The 22,171-nt window shown below is 32.4% G+C and overlaps 1 protein-coding gene across 2 annotated transcripts in view; it reads left to right on the plus strand.

Annotated features, from left to right (window-relative positions):
- The window catches only part of LOC139086632 (homeotic protein ultrabithorax-like), a 107,310-nt gene that overhangs the window by 50,533 nt on the left and 34,606 nt on the right, over positions 1-22,171 (plus strand). The window lies entirely within an intron of this gene.

A 22,171-nucleotide genomic window follows, 5' to 3' on the forward strand; every position in this document is an offset into this window, starting at 1 on the left:
TGTCATTTGCTTCCAGCTCAAATTGTTGATTAACTTGGATTGAAATTCAGTCAATTCAACCATATTGCAACATATCCAAAATTCTCACAAATCATCCTTCCATTCATCCCAATTGGCAGTACACGCTACCAAAAGAAAATTTATCTAATTTAATTTAATGCATGAAAATTTGTTATCTCACACCCAAACACAAAAACAACGAACTAGCAAAAAATGAGGAAATTCTATCCAATAATTTTCATAAGATATATCAATACAAATTAAAAGGGAAACGAACAGAACAAAAAAAAGAAAAATCTAATTTCACGATTGGCTTGAAATTAAAATTATTTATTTGACTACATTCGAATACATATTTTAACATTGGAAGTAAAGTTTCGTCGTCCTTAATATGAATGGCATAGGAGAGATAAGTTTCAGTTTTTCAACCAAGGGGTTGCTTTGTGCTGTCAAATGACATTATGGTTGAAATTTCTTTATTTTTTTTTTTTTTTGTGTATGCTTAAGTGGAGGGTGGAATGAAAAGAAAGAAGTAAAATATTTATTTTGCAACTGTTTTATGTTCTGTTTATTCATCGACATCGATTGTTATTGGAACATTGATTTTATTGATACATAAGTAAGTGAATATTGGGTGTATTGATGACTGTATGGCAAATATAATTTAATTTATGAATTGGGATTGTGTTTGAGGATGTTTTAGATTGATTGGAAATTTTTGGTTTTTTTGAGGGATTTTAGAGGGAATTTTGATGGATTTTGTGGGAATTGTCATGATTTTTGCGGGAATCTTGTTTTATTTTGCGGGAATCTTGTTGAATTTTGCGGGAACTTCGTTGAATTTTGCGGGATTTTTATTGAATTTTGCTGAATTTTACTTTCATTTTGATTATAATAGCTCAAAATTTAAAGCATATATTGACAATTTGACAAGAAATTGAGAAAAATTCATTCAAATTTCAACTCAAACTACGTTAAACTCACATAACTTAGGCTTTAGATCATTAAATCCTCTGTCTAGTCGTCCATAAAGTTAAACATACAGCTATCCCAAATAACCTGTCTAATTATCCTCAATTTAGTTCAAATCAATTAGCTAGCCTACCATTAATGGAGACAAAAGCTGGTAATTGTTAAAATCAAGTTCATAACTGCCTGTATCAGCTTCTTTCTAGGAATTGAACAACTGTACATGCAATCACTTGCCATTTTTTCTATAATAATAGCGTCTAAAGCTGAATTACTTCTTGCTTCTTCTTAAATTCTTGATTAAAGCATACGGGTATCCATTGTCTCGTCTAAAGAACGGTTGTAGACGGTTAAAGCTGCCTATAGCTTGACAATTGTCAGCAGCAAGCCTAATAATGTCTCTATAATCAGTAACTAGCTTCAATCTAGACATTGAACAACCTCACATGTGATTACTTGCCATCTATTCAATAATAAAGGCGTCTAAAGCAGACTTACTTCTTAATTCTTCTTATTTCGCTGGGTGGGGTGCACGGAAGCCCATTAAAGCGTTTAAAGAACGTCTTTAGACAGCGAAAGATGACAATCGCTTGACAATTGTCAACAACAAGTCTAATACAGTCTCTATAACTAGTAACTAGCTTCTATAAAGGAATTAAACAGCTTCCATTGCTGATTACATGCCATCGTTTGACAATTGCCAATAAAAACCCTAATACAGTCTCTATAACCAGTAACTAGCTTCTATAAAGGAATCAAACAACCGCAAATGCGATCACTTCCCATTTACTCCATTTTAAGTCCAAATTACAAACATAGTCACTCGGGTATTCCTCTCATATATATTTTTAATTGATGAACATTACAAAAAAAAAGAAGAATTCCTCTCCATTTAATTTATTGAACTTCCTTTTTTGGATCGCAAAACAAATGAAACAGCAACAAAAAAGCAACAAAATTGAGAACGAGGATTGAATAATGTAAATCATAAAAGGAATAAATTTATTTAAAGTTTTTTTTAATAAATGCGAATAAATTGTCGATTGGAATAATATAAGAAAATGCACTTTTGTCTTCGTTTTGTTCCTCATCGCCAACATACAGGCCAACATAAAGGGAGAGAAAACCTACAGAGAATGAACAACAAAAAGACCATGTTTGTAAAATGAAAATATGTATAAAAAAAAATCATTCGATCAAGATGCATGTTTTATAAATAAAAAATCCAGAGAATATAAGGAATAAAGTTGCGATGTCATTATGTTGAATTATGGCGCATTAATTGATATACAATGTTGCATGAACAAGCAAGTGAGTTTTGAGTTGTATGGATAATTTTGAATTTATGGTTAATGGGGGTCAATAAAGATTAAATGTATGAATTAAATGTGAATGTTTTTGCTGAGTTTTGGGGCGTTATTGCTATTGTTGCTCTGTGAGCCCATGCTGCTCATGGATCTTAAGCAACGATGGGAGAATGCTGGAAATTACAAACTGTCAGAAGTGATCTTAATACAGATCCAGCTTTCAACGAGCTCTAAATGAGGCAATTGGCCCGCGTGCGCCTTCTTGAAGGAAGTGAACTGAATTTTGAGGATTTTTGCAGTTTCTGTGGAAATAATGCGGTCTATAAAGTAGTAAACCTCACTTAGTAGACGTACTTTAAGCAAGAACTGGCTTCAATAGGAATCTTGATGGATTTTCAAGGTTAAGAGTTGAAAATTGCATTTTAACCACAATTTATGCATCTGATACTCTGAATATCGTAGTTATAGCATAGTCTAGAGCCCTATACAGTTATGGCTGAAGCCCTGATCTTCATCCACTGATCACAAACCCAAAAATACTTTGATTTAGTTCAATTTTAATTCAAAATAATACAGATCATACTAATTGGCATCTAAAACCTTAAGAATCAATTCAAAATACTCCATTGACTCCCAAGAGACCTCAAACCTCCAAAAGACTCTCAAATCTTCCCCAAGTCAGCCAATAATCTACTAGAAAAATCACAATTCCCCCATCAAATCCCGCTAAAAAAATACTTTTTTCCTCTTAACATTACTTTTTTTCCTGCCTTAATTTAACTTTATAATCAATAACTTAAAAGGAATAAAAATGTACACAACAAGGAGAAAAAAAGATGGAGTGAACGAGTAAGAGAGTCCAAACATGTTGTGAATGTAATGAATCTTGAACAAAAAAACATATTTCTTGTAAATGGCGAAAATGGCTATAAGAAATAAGAAATAAGAAAAAAAAATGTTTTAACAATTTCAACTGATCTGTTCACTGTAAATGTTGCATTTTGCCAGCATATTTTACAGTCAATTCTCCGAAAAACTTCACTGATCGTTAAATGATACTTCATCATATATGGAAATAGACATATGTGTGTACATATATGTGACAATGTACTGTACCTAGCTAAAGCTTTATAATATATGAAATTGAAGTAACGAGAATCAATTGAAATAAAACATTAAGAGTCTTATGCCATTGTGCTATGCTGTATGTTATGTTGTGTGTGGCTAGAGATGAAATTTATTTTATTCATGCACACTTTTTTTTTTGTTTTATGTAAATTTTGCTTTTCTTCTTTTTCTCAATTTTAATAGTGGTCTATATAATATAAATTGGCTTGAATGATCGAATGGGTGATGATGGTATGAAATAGAGAGCAAAATGCAATTTTTAACATTGTTAAATTTGTGGTCTTGTTAAAGACTTACAGGCATGTATGCTTGGAGATTATTGTTATTATTTATATGTCCGATTGGAAATGATTTTTTACTTTTTTATTAACAACATTATGTGTTGAGATAATGATGAAATGGTGATTTAAGTGAAGGGGACTATTAATGATCGGTGTGAAGTATGGATCATATTTGGATTTGATGGGATTGCGATGGAGGGTAATTAAGGGTCTTGAGGGGGTGATGGAGTAGAATGAAGGGATGATGGAGTCAAACTAATGGTCCTGAAGGGCATATTGGCTAGAAAAATTGAAGTTTTTGAGGTTCTTTAGGATTTTTGAATTTTTGAGAGTTGAGTCAAGTCAATTCAATGGAATTTTGATTTTTGTGTCAAAGTCAATCCCTTAAATTTGAAGACTTATGTGATTTATTCCGAATTTCTTGAGTCAAAAACATCATTTGAAGACTTCTATGGCTCATTTCTCCGTGTAGTCTAAACGGTACAGCATATAATATTCATATATAGTAATATACTGCTGTCAAATTCATGAATGACTTAAATTTAGCTTTAATAACCTACAGTATAGCCATATCCAGTCATTTACTACTGTCAAAGCCAAGAATCACTCAAATTCAGCTTTATTGACCTAAAGCATGGCCATATCAAGTCATATACTAATGTCAAAGTCAAGAATTACTCAAATTGAGCTTTACAAACCTCCAGAGCTCAAAGTCGAATAAGATCCTCTATGGAAATGTCCATTTTGAGCTCAATTACCCTACAAGATCAGGTTATAACATTGATCATTCTTATAAAATTACCAAAATTCGTTTATTCCTCTCAATCCAAATCTACAACTCACAAATCCATCCACATCTCATTATCCAATCAAATATCCATCCAATGACCCTAACCATACCCAATACCACAAAAATAACTACAATTTATAAATTATAAATCTGAAGTGATTCAAATACTATTAATAATAATCCAATAAAATTCAGTAATATCATTATAAAAATGCATATAAAAGATGATGATCATGATGATGATGATAATGCAACAATATAAATCGCTTCTCATTTCATTTCTTCTTCATATACCCGTGCACCATTTTCTCACTCACTCACTGTTAACCACAAAAATATTTTATCGACAATCGATTGAATTTCGCAACAAAAAAATAAAGTCTTTTGAAGAGGCCAACAAAGCAACAAAAAATAAAATAAAATATAAAATAATACACAATAAAAAGCAATGATCATCGGATCAAGTCTCAAAAAAACAGCACATCTCATAAGAAATCTTCACACATTTTGAAGAAAGAGAAATAAAAAAAAATATTTAATATGACGGCAATCGGCAATTTTCATGAAACATTTTATATATTTTCTGTTCATTCTTTTAGTTCTTCTTGTTACTGTTCTGAACTTGTAAAATCGACCTCATTCGATATATGTTTCTGTGCAATAAAGAAAAAAAAAGAATGATAAAATAGCGTACATGCATGGAGTTCTTTTGAGAAGCTGAGATTTGAGGGGTATTGAGGGGGTTCTAATGACAGATTGTCTTATGTTTTTGGAATCGGATTGAGATATTGGGAAGAATGATGTGCTGTTTTGAGTTACAATGGATCGAGTTCGAAGTTTATGCAAATTTGGTATGATATCGAGTCAATTCGAGTCGACTTTCCAATATAAAATTCAAATCGGTTTCAAGATTTGCTTAATCCTTAACTAAGATGACTGTCATACTTATTCGAATAGCATAAGTTGGTTAATCAATCTAAAATCCGGAACTAGGTTGAAATGCCTTCGGCATGATGCAGAATTTGATTTAAATCGAATCTGGCACTAAATCAGAGTCATCCCAGAATGAAACAAGATTTAATCCAAAATTCGGCATCAAGACTGAGTCATTTTGTGCTTGTACCGACTCTTGAATTGATAAACTGACTTGTGCTATTCGGACATGACTAGTCGATTCATATTTTTAATATTGTACCTGAATTTTAGTAAATTTTTGAACAAATAATTACAAAAGATTGCAAAATTGGCTAAAAATCACTTAAAAATCACCCAAAAATTCAACACAATGAATTAATAATGCCAAATATTCTATGAAATCCTTAAAAATCCCACAAATATTGTCAAAAATTTTGTCGACCCCAATTAGACTAGAACTAGTCGTTAATTGGACATCAACTTGCCTTTAAGAGGTCAAAATCTATTTCTGTCTACTCAGAGTAGTTGTCTTGTTATTAAGACGATCTAGATCAGTGCACCACAGCATAATAATCGCTGTCCATCACTGATCTAGATTCTATTATCAATGTTCAAACCCAATGCGCTCTAATCGACCTCCACATCCCCCCTAACTCCATCCCAACCTCAACATCTCACAATTCCCTTTTTGTTTCGCTTTGCCAAGAAAAAGAAAAAAAAAGTTATTCTTTTGTTGAAACATTAACAGCATTGCTGCATTACTGTCGCTGATCAAGCGAAGGCAAGGCATAGGCAGCAACAAAAACAAAAGCAAAAAAAAGAGCAACAAAACCAGTTTTTATAATTGGTTAGTTAATTCCAAAAGTTCGATATATAATATTGAAAATAAAAAATAAAAAAGGAGGAATGGAGTAACAGAAAAAGAAGGCATATAAGGTTATCTCTCAGGCAACGAAAAAATTGTATTTCAAGTCTCTTGAGAAGAAATCGAGTCGATGTCTATAGCCTCAATAAATCTTTACGATGCATCGTATATATTTCGTATGGAATGAGAGAGGAATAAACAATTAAATTAATTTTTATAGGTTTTTGCTACCGAATAATTCGCTATCGTATTTTATATTTAATAGTTCCATTTTTTTTTTTTTAAATTCTTTAAAGGCAATGGATATCGGACATTAAATTTTATATTTTAAAGTTTAAATTCTTAAGCAAAAAAATATAATTATGAGCAAACTCACCATTATCCTTATGCCGGCAACAACAATTTCTCGACTGAAAATAATTGCAAAATATGGACATAATAATGCTAAGTAACCATGAAATATTCCTCCTATTGTACCCCAAAAATATGACACCTAAGGAAACTTTCTCCTTCTATTATGCAATTTTTAAGCCTTGAAAATTTCTCTTTTTTTGTTAAATCTGCATCATGCACGTGCTGTCTTGCAAAAATATATATTAATTTTTAGTCATCTGTCAAACGTATTATAGAATAGTTCTCGTATTGTACGGCACATTTCGGTTCTTCTACCCCTTTTTCAAGTCTAGTGCAGTTGTGGGCAACCTTTTACTGCTGTGGAACAACTTGGTAGTAAGCATCGATGGTTCATGACATTTTCAAATAAATTCGATGGCCAAGTCATGTCCCGCAGCACACAGGTCACCCACAACTGCTCTAAAATTCCATTCTTTTTTTGCTGATGCTGCCGAAGTCACCAATAGAGTAGCATCAGCAATCTGGTGTGTGTATCGAAACAATAAATCCCAATTGAGCAGCACAGTATAAAAAACAATAGCCAATGGCATCTGAAAGCAGCACAAAAAAAAAAGAGTATAATATTTATAACTCAATACGGATTAAATGTGATAACGCATGGTTGTTGGAAGCCGCATAAATTGCATGTTGCTGTTTTTTTTTCTATGAACATAAATTATTGATTTAAAGTAAATTTAGTTATTCTCGATTTTTGTGCTTGCAATGTACTTTGCCTTTATGTCGCATAACAAGAAATGATATTTTTATTCTATGGATATAAATAAATTCATGTTGACTTTGGATTTAGAAAAAAAGTTCCTTTTATTGTTGTTGTTGTGCATTGAATAGCTTTTATTTCTATTTTCAAAAAATATATATAGGAAGAATTTATATTTTTTTGTGAATTTATGTTGAAAATAATGCTAGAAGTAGTGTCTTTAATTTATTGAAGTTTTTGTTGTTGTCGCTTTAATTGAATCATTTGAATCTAAAGGCATTAATGAATGGTTTTGAGAAAGGATTTGGAATTTTTTTGTGGGAATTTTAAGGGGACAATAGTCTGGATTATGTTGGAAGTTGTGGCTTTTTTAAGAGAATTTTGGATATTTTTGAAAGTTCTGGAATTTAGCTTATCAATGCTGATCTGTTGTAGCTTTAAATGATGATGCTGCAGCTTTGAAAAATCTGTTCTACCTTTTAGGATGGCTTAGGACTGTCTAAGATGGCCTAAGACTGTCTAAGATGGCCTAGGACTGTCTAAGATGGCCTAGGACTGTTTTAGATGGCCTAGTAGTCTCTAAAGATGACCTATGACTATCTAAGACGGCCTAGGACTATCTAAGATGGCCTAGGACTGTCTAAGACGGCCAAGGACTGTCTAAAATGGCCTAGGAATATCTAAGACAGCCTTGGACTGTCTAAGATGGCTTAGGACTGTCTAGGATGGTCTAGGACTGTCTAAGATAGTCTTGGACTGTCTAAGATGGCCTAGGAGTCTCTAAAGATGGCCTAAGAGTCTCTAAAGACGGTCTTGGACTGTCTAAGATGGTCTAAGACTGTCTAAGATGGCCTAGGACTGTCTAAGATGACTCAAGACTGTCTAAGATGACCTAGGAATGTCTAAGATAGCCAAGAAGTCTCTAAAGATGGCCTAGGACACTCGACAAAGGCCTAGGACTGTCTAAGATGGCGTAGGACTCACAAAAACTTTTAAAAAATCCACAAATTCCAATAAAAAATCCAAATTCCTACCAAACAACTCGTAAAAAATAACAAAAAAGTTTCCATCATTTATTACTGATGAATGAAACCTCAACTAACACTCATTAATGCCTCAAGCATCCTCACATGATTTAAACAAAAATCACAAGTCATTAGACCGCTAATATGAATTTATAGCTATTGATGTCTCTCAGATCAAATTAATAAAACATAAAAAGATGATAAATCTAAGCCGTAATTATTAATTAAATGTTAGCATAAGTTATTTACTCACAGATAATCATTACAATAATTTTTCATTCTTTTTTCTTCCCATTTTCTTATTTTTTTACAGGTAAGCAATTCACATTTTTATCATCATTAATATCTACCGCCATTTAGACATGTTGAAATGATTTGTTGCTCCCACCAAACGTGCTATTATCCTATCATAATTGTGAAAAATTGAATACACATGAAGTACACACAAGCAGATGAATTACATAAAAAATGGATATTGTGAGATTCACTTCAGTAAGTAAAGACATTATGATTATTGCTTTATATATATCCAAAAATTTATTACATCTTTATGCGGACCCGGCAATCGAATGAATAAAGGTCTCAAAAAGTTAATGCACATTTTTGCAACAAAAAAAATGGAATTGGCGTGTGCGGTTGGGCTGTTTATATAGATTTTTTATGACTATGCACACATGTATTTATATTTTTTTAATGTTATTGCAAATGGGCAGTGCTGGAAAGTTGAAAAAATTGTTAAGAAATTGAATTATGATTTATGGGAATTTGTGGGAATAGAAATTGAATTTAGAGCGCAGTTTTTTGGGGTTGCTGGTTGTTTTTAGGGAAGTTTATGGATTGATGCAGTTGTAGGTGTGAATTTTGGCAGTATCGTGACTACAGCTATCGATATTTAATCGAGAGTATCCTAGTGTTCCTTTAAATAGGCGCATATATCTCAATATAGTCAATAACAGCCTCTAAGTCATCTAGTCTAGCTCGAATTCCACAAAACTAGCTCAAATTGACAAGATAAGCCTAAAAGCAACAAACTGCATTCAGCTAGTCCTCACTTAGTTAATCTCGAAGCCCATAATTGCCGAACAGTCATTCTCAAACTCCTTATCTATCCAATGGTTAATTCCAAACTCCCCAATCACCCAGAAGTCAATCCCGAACCCATAGAATACTCAACAGTCAATCCAGAACACCACAATTGCCGAATAGTCAATCTCAAACTCTCCAACTATCCAAAAGACAATTGTTAACCTCTCAAATACCCAACAATCAATTAGAAGCCCCCAGAATACCCAACAGTCAATCCCAAACCCCCCAAATCACCCAAAACATCCAATTTCACAACACCAATCTTTTCTCAAAAACTTACTCATCTTTCTCATCATTATTATGTGATTATAAGCTTTAATTTTAGTCGATGAGTATCACCATCATGATATGCAATTTTGTTCTACAAGCTTCTCTTCTTTATTATTTCATGGATAGTTAATTGAATAGATAATTTATGATTTTTCTTCTATAAATTCATGTTCACTTCATTTTCCATGTTTTTTTAAACATTATGAAATTGTAAGGCATAAAGAAGAAAACAAAGCATAGATAGATGAATAATAGTGATTTGAGGGCGTGCGAAGATATCAAGAAGAAACAACAAAAAAGGGAGGACGCGCGTGTGTGTTTAAAGTATTGTATATGCACAATATTTTTGCCCACATTTACATCCACACCCATTTCTCGTCAGCATTTTTATATTTCTCATTGTCTTTATCTAAATGATTTAATCTATGCGATATATATATATAAAATATATTTCTTATTCAGTAGCGACTTTTAAGTGATTTTAATGGCGGCATGCACAGAAATGATTGCGATGTTTAAGTAGCTTCGGATGTAATGGTTGATTGATTCGCAAGCTATTTGATGTTGCTGCCGGGTTGCTTTTGTTTGTCTTTAGGGAGATCAAATAGTCTGCTAATATATTCATTTGGATGTTGTATGGTGTGCATTATCGTAAATTTATTTGGATTGTTGAGATGGATTTGAATATGGAGATGATTGTTGGATTCAGGGGTGGAGTTGAGGGTTGTAGGGTGTGTATTGGACTTGGAGTAGGATATAGTTGGATGTATTGTTCTAATTTGAAGTAATTGGAGCTAGATTTGGTCCAAAATTGCTCAAATCAGCTCTAACTTATGGAGATTCAGACTAGTTTTGATCAGGATCAATTCAGGCTCAAAGGCGCTTGATCTAGTTCAGACTAGTCTAGCCCCAAAGTGATTTGAACAAGTTTAGACTAGAATCAAGCATTAAAACCTAATCTAAAGCAATAATACAGCCACTAACTCCCATTCAAGCTAGATTCTCCATAAAAACTTCATATCCTTCAAACTACATCCCTGTTCCTTGCTTTCCTTCATAAAGATCCAATAAAATTGATAAAAAAAAATAATATTGTGATGTAATCATGGATGCGTAAAGAATGAATTGGAATTTTATAGAAAATTAATGGTCCTTATTAACTGCACACTCAACGCCATATACTTAAAAATATACATATAAATTGAGAGACATAAGGAACGAAAAAAATTTATTATGGATAATGCTTGCCAACAACATAATAATAATGATATTTTATATTTTAATAATAAGTAGTTTTTTTTTTCGGTTAATGCTACTGAATATATCATCATCGTCTAGCAAATATTATTAATGTATAAAAAAAAATTACGCTAAACCTCATTGAGATTTAAAAATTATTATTATATATTTTTTTGTGTACATCCCACTTTTTTATTCTGCAGCTTTGTGCTCTCAATGTCTCATGCTTCATTCATTCTATCATCATAATCATCATTATATCATATCATTCAGTCACTCAATGATATTGTTGCTGTTGAAATTTTATGAGAAAAGTTTATTTATTTTATATTTTGTTATTATGTCGTAGCATATCACATAATAATAATGAACATAGCGATAAATATATAGAGAGATAAATGTATAGATGAATGTACTGGATGGAGATGTTTAATAGAGAGTTTTAGCTTTTTGCTGGCATATTGTGTTGAATTGGTGGAGATGCAGTGGTTTAGTGTTGGTTGGATTGATTATGATGCCAAAAATGGACAGCAAAGGGGATATAGAGACACTGAAAAGTGCGTAGGGACAGTGAAGAGTGAGTAAGGACAGCGTAGAGTACGTCGGGACAGCTTAAAGTACGTAAGGACAGCGTAAGAAGCGCATGAATAGTTTTATCCTGACTAAATGTCAGGTGTGCGTCGAATGTAGTATAATAATGAATTTTCTTTATATTTTACTTTTCGAGAAGAGTATTTAGGGCCATTAGTAGTAGTATGACTCTAATATAGCTTAGTTGCAATCTAATTTTTATATCAATACGATTAGAGCCGCTACTGTGAGCATTTTTCAATCAATTACCATGAATTATTAAGGATCTAGACAAAAAGATTCATTTTTCTAGCGAAACATATTTCAATTTGATAGTCAGACCCAAAAATAGGGTGTAGGATCAATATTCGAAGATCATATAGCCATTAGGGTTCAATTGTCTCCATAATTATACTTCCCAAATCAACTGAACCTCCATGAACCTAAATTTCAACAAAATAACAAGCTTCAATCCCAATTCCTCTCCACAACTCCAAACCATCCCCTTTAAGATACACCAAAACATTAACAGAATCATCCAAACATAGATCTCAGCATTCTCATCCCTCATCCCCCCAATTCCAATCCCTCCAATTCAGCTACGAACAAAAAAAAATCAATAGAATTGATAACATTATTTTGTGCTTTATCCACAACAGCGCGAGATGAGAGAGACATTTTCTCATTCGCACAGAAAAAAAAAAAATAAAGTTTCAAGGAAGATAAATGTACATTCTATATCCAATATCATCAATTCTCCTCTTATATATTATGTGATATATAGATATATATAAAATAAAAATGTTTGTAGCCAAAATGATATAGCTATATATATTCTTTGGTGGGCTGAAACAACCTCTCCTTGTTGACTGTTAATCATGAGTCATGTATGCCCCCCCTGAGAACATATTATCATGTAGTGTGAAGTGAAAGGAGAAGCAAACGATAAATTGCCATTTGAAAAACGAATTTTCTAATGCCATTTGAAGCTGCTACAGGATAGATATTTGTTATGTTCAAGAACATTCGTTATCTAGCGTACATACAGCTTTTAGGCGGCACTAATGTAATCGCCCCTACATGAAAACTTAATTTTTCACACCCCATCATACGCATAATATACAATATAATCTATTTTATGTGTACCAAACATACATTATGCTCTGTTCCTATATCTTACTCAACTGTATTTGTGCTACTGCTCCACGGAAAGGAAGAAGATGTATTTGACAAAAAAAAAAGGATTTTTCACTTTTTTTCATTTTTTCTATCGCTTTTCCCACTGCTCTACATGAAATCACATAAATCTTATTTATTTGACTCTAATATCTAGGCCAGTTACAGAAAAAAAGAAAAATTTTACTATTGCCTATATCGGCATTGTGACCCAAAAATATATATTTACAATGTGTATTGTATGGAAAAAGCCAGCAAGAATGCTATCTATTATAATACATTCACATTCCTTTTTTTTATATGAATATATATTCATTCGGGGGAGTCAAAGATATTATTTATGTGTCGATGAGTGTGAGAAATAATATTTTTTAATATGATATTTATGGGAAGCAAGCACCGCGGAAAAGGGATTTTTAATGGGTTTTATGGGATTTTTGTAAGGGAAGATGATGTGAGTTGATGGTGGTGGATTGTCTTGGTGGCTGTGGTGTGTTTGGGTGAGATGTTGTTGATAGAAGGTGAATAGGCATCCTAAATCAGGACAGCATAGCGTCAATTTGATGGAAAAGTTGTCCAAATTCAGGTTGAAATGTCTTGATTCTTGCCAATTTCATTCTCTTGCTATTCAACCTCATTAAGCGTGCTTGATGCCGTGATCAAGACTCAAGACTCTTCAAAATTGAGACTTCAGGCGATTCTCTTGCATCCAGATACCTGTCTCAATCCCATACTTGAAAATCTGTCAAAATCGAGACTTCGGAAGACCCTCAAGCTCATGCTTTCAATTTTTCATAACAATTGTTGATTAAATCATAAAATATCCAAACTTTTGACTATAAATCTTATTCAGCAACCAAGAATTTTCATTAAATAGTCAAATATTAAAGTAATGACCCTATTAAACCCAACTTATCTCCATGAATCTCCAACTTATCTCCATTAATCTTCAAATTATCTCCTCAAATCTCCAACTTATCTCCATAAATCGCCAACATATTGCAAATAATGCGCCACAATCCATCAATCCAATTCACCATCTTCAACTACTCATCTATACCCATTTATTCCATATCCTCCTTTTTGCTACCCATTATATCCATTATTTCCAGTAATAAAAACACGAAAAAAAATTGTCTTAAGTGCAAGCACAGATAGGCACAAATGATTTCTTTCCTCCATTCTTAATAATTGGGCACCCCGCGATGTTGTTGAAAGCATCGATAGCGACAGATTCATAACAATCAGTTTTTACTGTGCGAGCACCTTTTATACATTAATGAAAGGGATGGATGGCTTTAATGTACACAATATTAAATATTCTTAGCTTATTTTAAATTTATTCCCATCACTTGTGTGCTGTATGTGTAGTCTATTGAATTTACAGGAAAAGTTTGACGTTCTCATAAACAACAAAAAAGAGAATATTTTCATTATGGAAGTTATAACATGGACATATTAATTTTTATAGAGGGGATGCAAATTTATTATACACAAAAAAATAGGAAGGAATGAAACATTTGTTAATTTTTTGCAAATATGATGTTAATTTTAAATAATTGCTGCTTGTTTGTTAATGAAATTCTGATATCCTTTATGGTAAAATTATGGGGTAAAAATTCTAATTTCATTGGGTGTGAATACTGAATAAGTGATAAGTCTGTGGTGTGGACAGGTGAATTGGGGGGGTACTGGTTGTGGATATTAATAATTATTGGAATTATGGGTTATGGTTAGTTTAAAGGTATAATTTTTGTTTGGTTTTTGAGGGTTGTTGTGGATATTGTTCAGTGAATTGAGTTGAGGAAATTTGGTAGTTTTGATGGAATTTTTTGAAAATTTAGCAATTTTTGTGAAAGATTTTGAAGGGGTTCTTACTTACTTCAATGGCCATATAGATCAACTGTGATCCATGATCTCCCTCAGATGATGCCTAAATTGGTGCTATCGCCGGTTTTTGTCTGTTAATTGTTAAATGCAATACTGTCTCTATCGACAGCTTACTTCCAGGAGTTTTACTGTGGCATACCAATATGAGAGTCTTGTTTGCTTGTTCCTCTTTGGTTCTAATCCACGTATGTAACAAGGAAGGTCACATATTGAACATTATTGCTTAATTTATAGATCAAATGAAGCTACAAGACATATTCCTGGTTTTTTGGGGTCTAGACAGTTGATGCAGCTAGAAAAGCATAATATATCCAATAATATGAGATATTTTTACAAAAAAGTTGAACTTTTCTAGCATTTTGATCAATTTTTAGGGGTTTTCTTCCAGAATTCTCAAAAATTTCATCAAATTTCATCAAATGCCATCAAATTCCATCAAATTTCATCTAAAAATCATCTAAAATTCTAAAATTTCACTCAATCGTAGCCCATACCAGTCAATAGCACCCTCTACATCCCCTCTCACCTAAGTCCCTCCAATTCATCTCTCAAACTCATAAACCACATCAAAAAATTATTAAATTTCTGCACAGCACATTCAATGACTTGTGAAAAAATGTTTCCTTTTTTTTCTCTATTTTAAAATTCTCACATGTCATTCATCGAATATGCTTTCATTAATTATGAATTCATAAACTTGCCATTGCTTACAGAATGAAAGAATGAAATATAGAACGTATAGAGACAGAATAAAAAAGTTGTCATATGAGATAAAATATATGACAAAATTAACACGCCAATATGAATATTTTTTAAATTGCTAAGAGGACTCAACTTCGTGTGAAAATACATGAAATTGTAGCATATAAAAAAAATTGTAGATAGATCGAGAGGCATGAGAGGATATATATGTGAAATTTACTATATCCAGCTATTGTTCATGTTGTTGCTGTACACACGATGTTATTTTTTTTTTTTTTTGAATTTTTATCTTAACAACCAGTGTGCCATATAAATTTCCTATGAGGATGTATATCTACGTATAACCCTCCACCCCCCAACATTCCTCTCCTTTTTTTCATCTTCATGGCTGCAAGTGCTGCTGCCATGTATTCCTATATACAAACATCCATGTGTGTGATACTGACCAGACTGAGTCATAAATTTTTAAGTGACAAATATACACCAGTTTAATTTAAAAGTATTTTTCCTGTTTTTATTTTCATTTTCTCTGTAGTGTCTATGCCCCTCTTGCTTTTTTGCTCGAGCTATAGCTCATGGCACCATAAATAAATAACAACCGCATTGCATGGAAATGAATCATTTTGATGTTGATCAACTGACTAAGATATGTTTTCAATACATATACATCCTATGTCTCTATGCTTTATCTCTAGACATGGAATATCACTTTCACTATAAACATCCACATCCATACATCCATACACATAAGGTGGATAACAAAATAACTCAAAATAGAAGATAAAAATAAAAAATAAGGAATGAATTATTTCAAGATGTATGGCCATGATGATAAATATCTTTTTATTCTCATTAATATAAAGGATGGAAAGTAACAGAGCATTTCCTTTTAAAAAAGAGTGTGGAATGAAGAATTAAGAATAAGAAGGAATAGAGAAGAATGAAATTTTTCAGAAGAAAATGAGGGTTCATTATGTACTTTTTTGATGCAAGGATTGGGCACTTTTTGGAATATTTTGGGGGTATTTTGCGATTATCGTTGAATTATGTAGTTATAAATTTTCGTTGTGATGAATAATCCGTAATTTATGTCGATTTTTGGAGATAATTGAGAATTTTAATAGGAATTTAATTAAAAAATAGAGTTCTTTGGTAGTTTGGAGCTTCAAACCTCCTTTGATGGACTAGAGTAGACTAATTAGTCTTAAATAGCCATGATAGACCACTTTTGATACCTAGCAATGCCTTTTAATCAATTTATGACTTCTACGCATTTTAATGTGCGCAGTCGAGGTGCCATTTTATAGCAACTAATGATTTATTGGTAATGGCATTGTTAAACTCACTTTATTGAGTTTATCAAGAACTAACAAGGAGCATGTTCATTAATATGCTCCCAAATTGAGCATATTGATTTTTTTTAATTTCTGAAATTATTTTAAGTTTTAATAATTCAGAAAATTTAGAAAAATTTGAAAAAAATTCCTAATTCAGCCATTTTATAGCATATAGTTTACTGTTTAATGTAGTGCTGAGCGTTTAAAATTTAATAAAAAATTACAGTTACAAAATTGTCAATTTTAAAGCATTTCAAAGCATATTAAACATTTCAAACATAACCAATCCCAGCATCTACCCTAAAAGATTTAGGTCAATTTATATCCATTCACTACCCCTGAATGATTTACGACCAACCAAAAAAATATAAAAGACACAACTTTTCAATCCTTTTTATTACCCCTTCAGTCCACACAATAATAAAAAAATTTGTAACAATACGACATACCAATTCATTCAATCGGAAATTCAAACATATTTTAGTTATTTTATTTTCTCATCCAAAACAAGTTCCAAAAAAGACACAAAGTGAATAATCCTTACCCTTCACTTACCAATCCATTTGTTGTTGTTGTATAATATATTTTAAAAAGATAAAGAAAAGAATTTCACACTTAAAAAGACTTTTATTTTGTGAAAAAAGCAGAGAGAAATTTATATAAAAATGGAGGAGTGAAAGGAGAGAGAGAGAGAAGGAAAAAAATACAATACTAAATTTTCCGGTTCTAACATTCTTTTAAATTCATTTTTAATTGCTTTTTTCTGCTTCTGCTGCTGCCGCTGCTGTTGCAACATAAGGTTTCCTTTTATGTATAGATTGGGAAGAGATAGATGATGATTTGATTGGATATAGAGCGCATTTTATGAGGGTTAGGATATCGAATGATGTAGTTTGGTGGGTATCATGCGTGATTTGAGGGGTTTGTTCATGATATTAGAAATAAATCCATGATTTTGGGGTATATATCCATGATTTGGGGTTAATATTCATGATTTGAAAAGAATATTCAAGAATATATGAAAATATTCATGATTTAAGGCTCAAATCTATTCATTTGGGTTTATTTTCTAATTAATCAGGAATACAAGAGTCCAAATAGTCAATTTGAATGACATACACCTAGTATGGCCTATATTAGAGTTGATTATATGAGTTATAGCCGATAAATATCTAAAAGAAATTAAAATTGGTACTCTAGGTGCAGTGGTTTGATCAATCCTCAATTATTAAGCTATAATCAGTTTTAATGACACTTGTACAGCTATGGATCCCTATATCTAAGTATCTAACCTTAATTTACAAAGATCTAGCCTTGGAGCAAAGAAAATTGGATATCTAGAGTATATTATAGCCACAAATACCCTTAATTTGAGCCAATATTCTCAAAATACTCATCACAAGCTAACTGCCAGTCAAACTGCATCACTCTCATCCTCACCTCATCAGCATCACCTCCAAAAAAAGTATATCTAAAGCATTTATTTTTTATACATTTTTTATTCTTTTGCAATAATTTTCTGGTGTCTGTTGTCGCTTCACAGTTTAAAAGGCATAAATTTACAAGTTTTATTTTTTTCATCGAAATTGAAATGAAATTTAAGCAAGTAGCAAGTGCGTTGTCACATATATCTGAACACACACATACACCCACAATGGAGGGAAGTTGAAAATAAAGAAGAAGTATGGCATTCCGTAATTTACAGCCATTTGATATTATTTTCCAATAAAAAAAGGGTTGAATTCCTTTTATTTTTACGTAATTTTAATAAACAGTCTCGGTGACTCTTTAAATTTATATCAATAGAAACATAAAAGAAAAGAAAAATAAAATTTGTGGATGGAGGAAATCTCATTGATTTTTTTGTTGTTGCTGTTCCTTTTTTCCGTATTCTTCCACAACATACACATTCACATGAAAAACATGAAACATTTTGGAAAGTTTTGATAGAAATACGGCAAAAATACAGGAAAATGATGACATATTTTCGTTTTATATTTATTTTTTTGCTACTACTGCCGCAGCAACAGCAGTGGAATGAGACGAATGGCTAAGATTTATTTCTTTTTTGTTCCTCTATTCTATGTATTATTATTATTATGTATTTATTGTATCTCGAAGTTGAATTTTTATGTATTTTAGAAAATGTTTAGGATGGCAGGGTTGGGAATTTTGTGGAGGGTGATGTAGTGGAAAATGAGTTTTTTGTGGGTGGTGCGAATTTTGAGTAGATGAGATTAAGCTATTTAATTAGATAGAGACAATTCTTCATTTAGGGTCTATTGTCTATTTTACTTGATATTGCGTATCTTAAGCACTTTAATGTTGGTTTTTGAACAGTTTTTGAAGGATTGAACCTCAATTTTGAGGATTAGAAACTCAGATTATGTTTTAAAGTTCACTATGACTCAATATTCTGTCTCTAATGGCCCAACATGGTATCCACAATGCAGCAAAGCCATGTTAGTTGCTAAAGCACATCCAAATTAGGCTCTTGGACCAAAAATGGTGCCATAAATTCCAAAAATGTAGCATATAAGCCACATCATCCAAATTAAGTACCAATACAGCACTGAATGCATCTTTAGGTCGACTTGAAACTATCCTAGTCCATCATGCCTTCCTATTGTACTTTCCAGAGCTCCTAGCCTCCCCCAACCCCCCAAGAACACAGGAATACAACCTAAAAGGCCATGACATTTCTAGCCGCTCTCATTAAAACAAAATAACTGAAAATTGCCAACTTTTGTTCACCTTTTCAGCCCAATAAATTACGCAAAAAAAACTTCAACCTTTGCATAAAATAAGAGAACACAGCGGAACCAAAAAAAAAAATATTCAATCATAAACCATTTAAATCCCATAATGTCCCAACCAACTCTGCGCGCGCGAGAGAGAAAAAAAAGTGTATATATATTGTGAACATTTTATGTGCTATATATATGAAGAGAAAGGTGATGTAATGATGGGGTCGCCTTTTTATACTTGATGAGGGTGGCTTTCACGTTCCTTTCTCTTTTTCCTTCTCATTGTGTGTGTGTGTATGAGTGTATATATATCTAAAATTCCCTTTTTACCATGGGTTCACTTTTCCTTTTTGCTCATTCGTTTGCCTTTGCCATGCTCCTCTCGTTCTCTACCCCTCTATGAAATACAAGCACGAATAAATTACCTAATGAAATTTATTGCTGTTAGAATGTAATATAAAACACATTTAAATAACATGAAATATTTCCTTAATTTTTCTTGCTTTTCTCTGGCTCTTTCCATCTCACTTACTCATTCTCGTGCTGCTTCTTCTTTCACTACATAAACCTACATTTCATTAATATGATTCTCCTGCCTCTATGTATACTTTTTATTTTGGATAGTATTTTTCATGACATAAAAAGTCTATTTTTCTATTTAAAATGAATTTAAAACACATTTGGGGTTTAATGGTATAACGAGTGGCATCAGGCATCAGGCGGCAGTGGAATAAAAATTATTATTATTTATAAAATAGATAATAACTATTGTAGTTTGAAAAATTTGTCATATTTTGCACTCAATTTGATTCTATTCTTATTATGAGTTTTATGTACGTAGATAATTGGATGTGGAAGTTGAGTGTGTGGATGGGTGAGGATGGTTAAGGCGCATTTTGGTTGAGGAGATTGAAATTGGATTTTGAGTGGATATTGTGATGAAATTTGAGGCAATAAGTCATGTTTAGTTGGGTCTTCTTGTCTAAAATGCAGTTTACGTATACCAGTTGTCAAGACACCTCAAAGCAGCTACATCGTCCATCCATCCGCTCCATATACGCACAATATCAGCCTTATCTGACTCTAGATAGCTTCTGCAACTAAATGAATCACTGAATAAGCTCTAAGTACCTTCAAATTGCATCATACAGATGGATACATAAGACTGACTCCATCATGACACTCATTAACCCCATAACCACCCAAAAAGACCTCAAACTCAATTTTAGTCAATCAAATCTGTAAAATACTCCAAATTGACTAACATCAACCCCATAAGCACCCAAAAATGACCTCAAACTCATCTCTAGTCGTCTAAATCCCTAAAATACTCCAACTAGACTGACATTAACCCAATCCATACCCCAAAGTGACCTCAACTCTCAACTCTAGTCACCAAAATTCCTCTAAAATACCCGCTCAATAATTTCCTCTAAAATAGTATATATAAATAACAAATAAAAAGCGTTAAAGCGTAGCCGATACATAAAATGTAAAACAATACAATAACAATGGTTGAATGGTCGAGAGGGATATAAACACACTATTTTGAGAGCAATTCCAATAATATTTTATTTGATTTTTGGTTCGATTTTTATGAGCCATTAGGGTATGCTCTTTATCATTATCATTCAAAAGCAGCCATACACAAGTTGAACGTAGTGGAGAGTAAAAAATGAGCATAGCGAGTCAGTGCAGCCCTTGAAACAAAAAAAAAAAACCTCATAAATTATCACACATTTTATCATGAAGCAGTTGAATTTATGGATTGCCGCTCATATCGAATCGCAGTGTTTGAAAAGGGCTCAAAAAAAATTTTTTTTTCCTCCTATCCATAATTGCTTTTATTATTGCATGATTGCTCGAGATTCTGGTAATTTTTATGGCACTCACGTACTTTTTGATATTTTTTTTTCTCTTCCTTCTTCTCGTTGTACAATGAAGAAGTTTTAAATTCCAACTTTTTTTTTTTGTCGCTCGGTGTGTCGCACGAAAACTTTTTTCCTTAATTCACCGTCAAAAAAAGGAGAAAAGAGAATAAAGACTGAAATTTTTTTTTGTGTGTTAAGTTTGAGGAATGTTTTTGGTCGATGGAGTTGAGGATGTGCAGTTTGGGAGTGTGGACTTGATGGGAATTTATGGAGTTGATTCTGGGTAGCTATAGCTGGCAGAGAGACTGGTTTTAAGGTACCGTAGGGATATTTCTGAATCATGACAGCATGCTCGTCTCATTTCGTCTCAAATCCCAATTATTTCGACAATATCTAAGATGTTTCTTTGTTTTATGGATAGAATGACTAAAAATCAATAAAACGCATAGCTGTAAGGCTGTCCTTCAACATTCAGTGTCAAAAGATAAGGTATTAGCCAAATTGGGGCATATATAGCCATATTAGCCTTCAATTCATCTTATCTAATGCATACTCCTTAAATTCTTTTCCAAAATCTACATCCATACCCAGCCATACTCCAAAAAATGCGTCACAATCTCCCCAAAGCATCCCAAATCACACCAGAGCCTCATCTACCATTTAAACGACACACCGAGAATTCTGCCGGGTCTCTTTTAGTCTCTTTTTTTTGTTTCATTCTTTTTTTAAGCTACATTGGGAATGAAGTTAAAATATATATCGACGACCATGCCTTGAGTGTTTTTTGATTACAACTCTAAATTATCAGAATCGAGTGAGGACTCGAGCACAAAAAAGAATGAAATCTTCTTCCCCCTTTTTTTTATTTCTTGTTCAAAATAAACTTTCCAGC

This window comes from Chironomus tepperi, unplaced genomic scaffold (genome assembly GCF_022539635.2).
Source record: "Chironomus tepperi strain 1889 unplaced genomic scaffold, CSIRO-AGI_Ctep_v1 contig_85, whole genome shotgun sequence".
NCBI lineage: Eukaryota > Metazoa > Arthropoda > Insecta > Diptera > Chironomidae > Chironomus > Chironomus tepperi.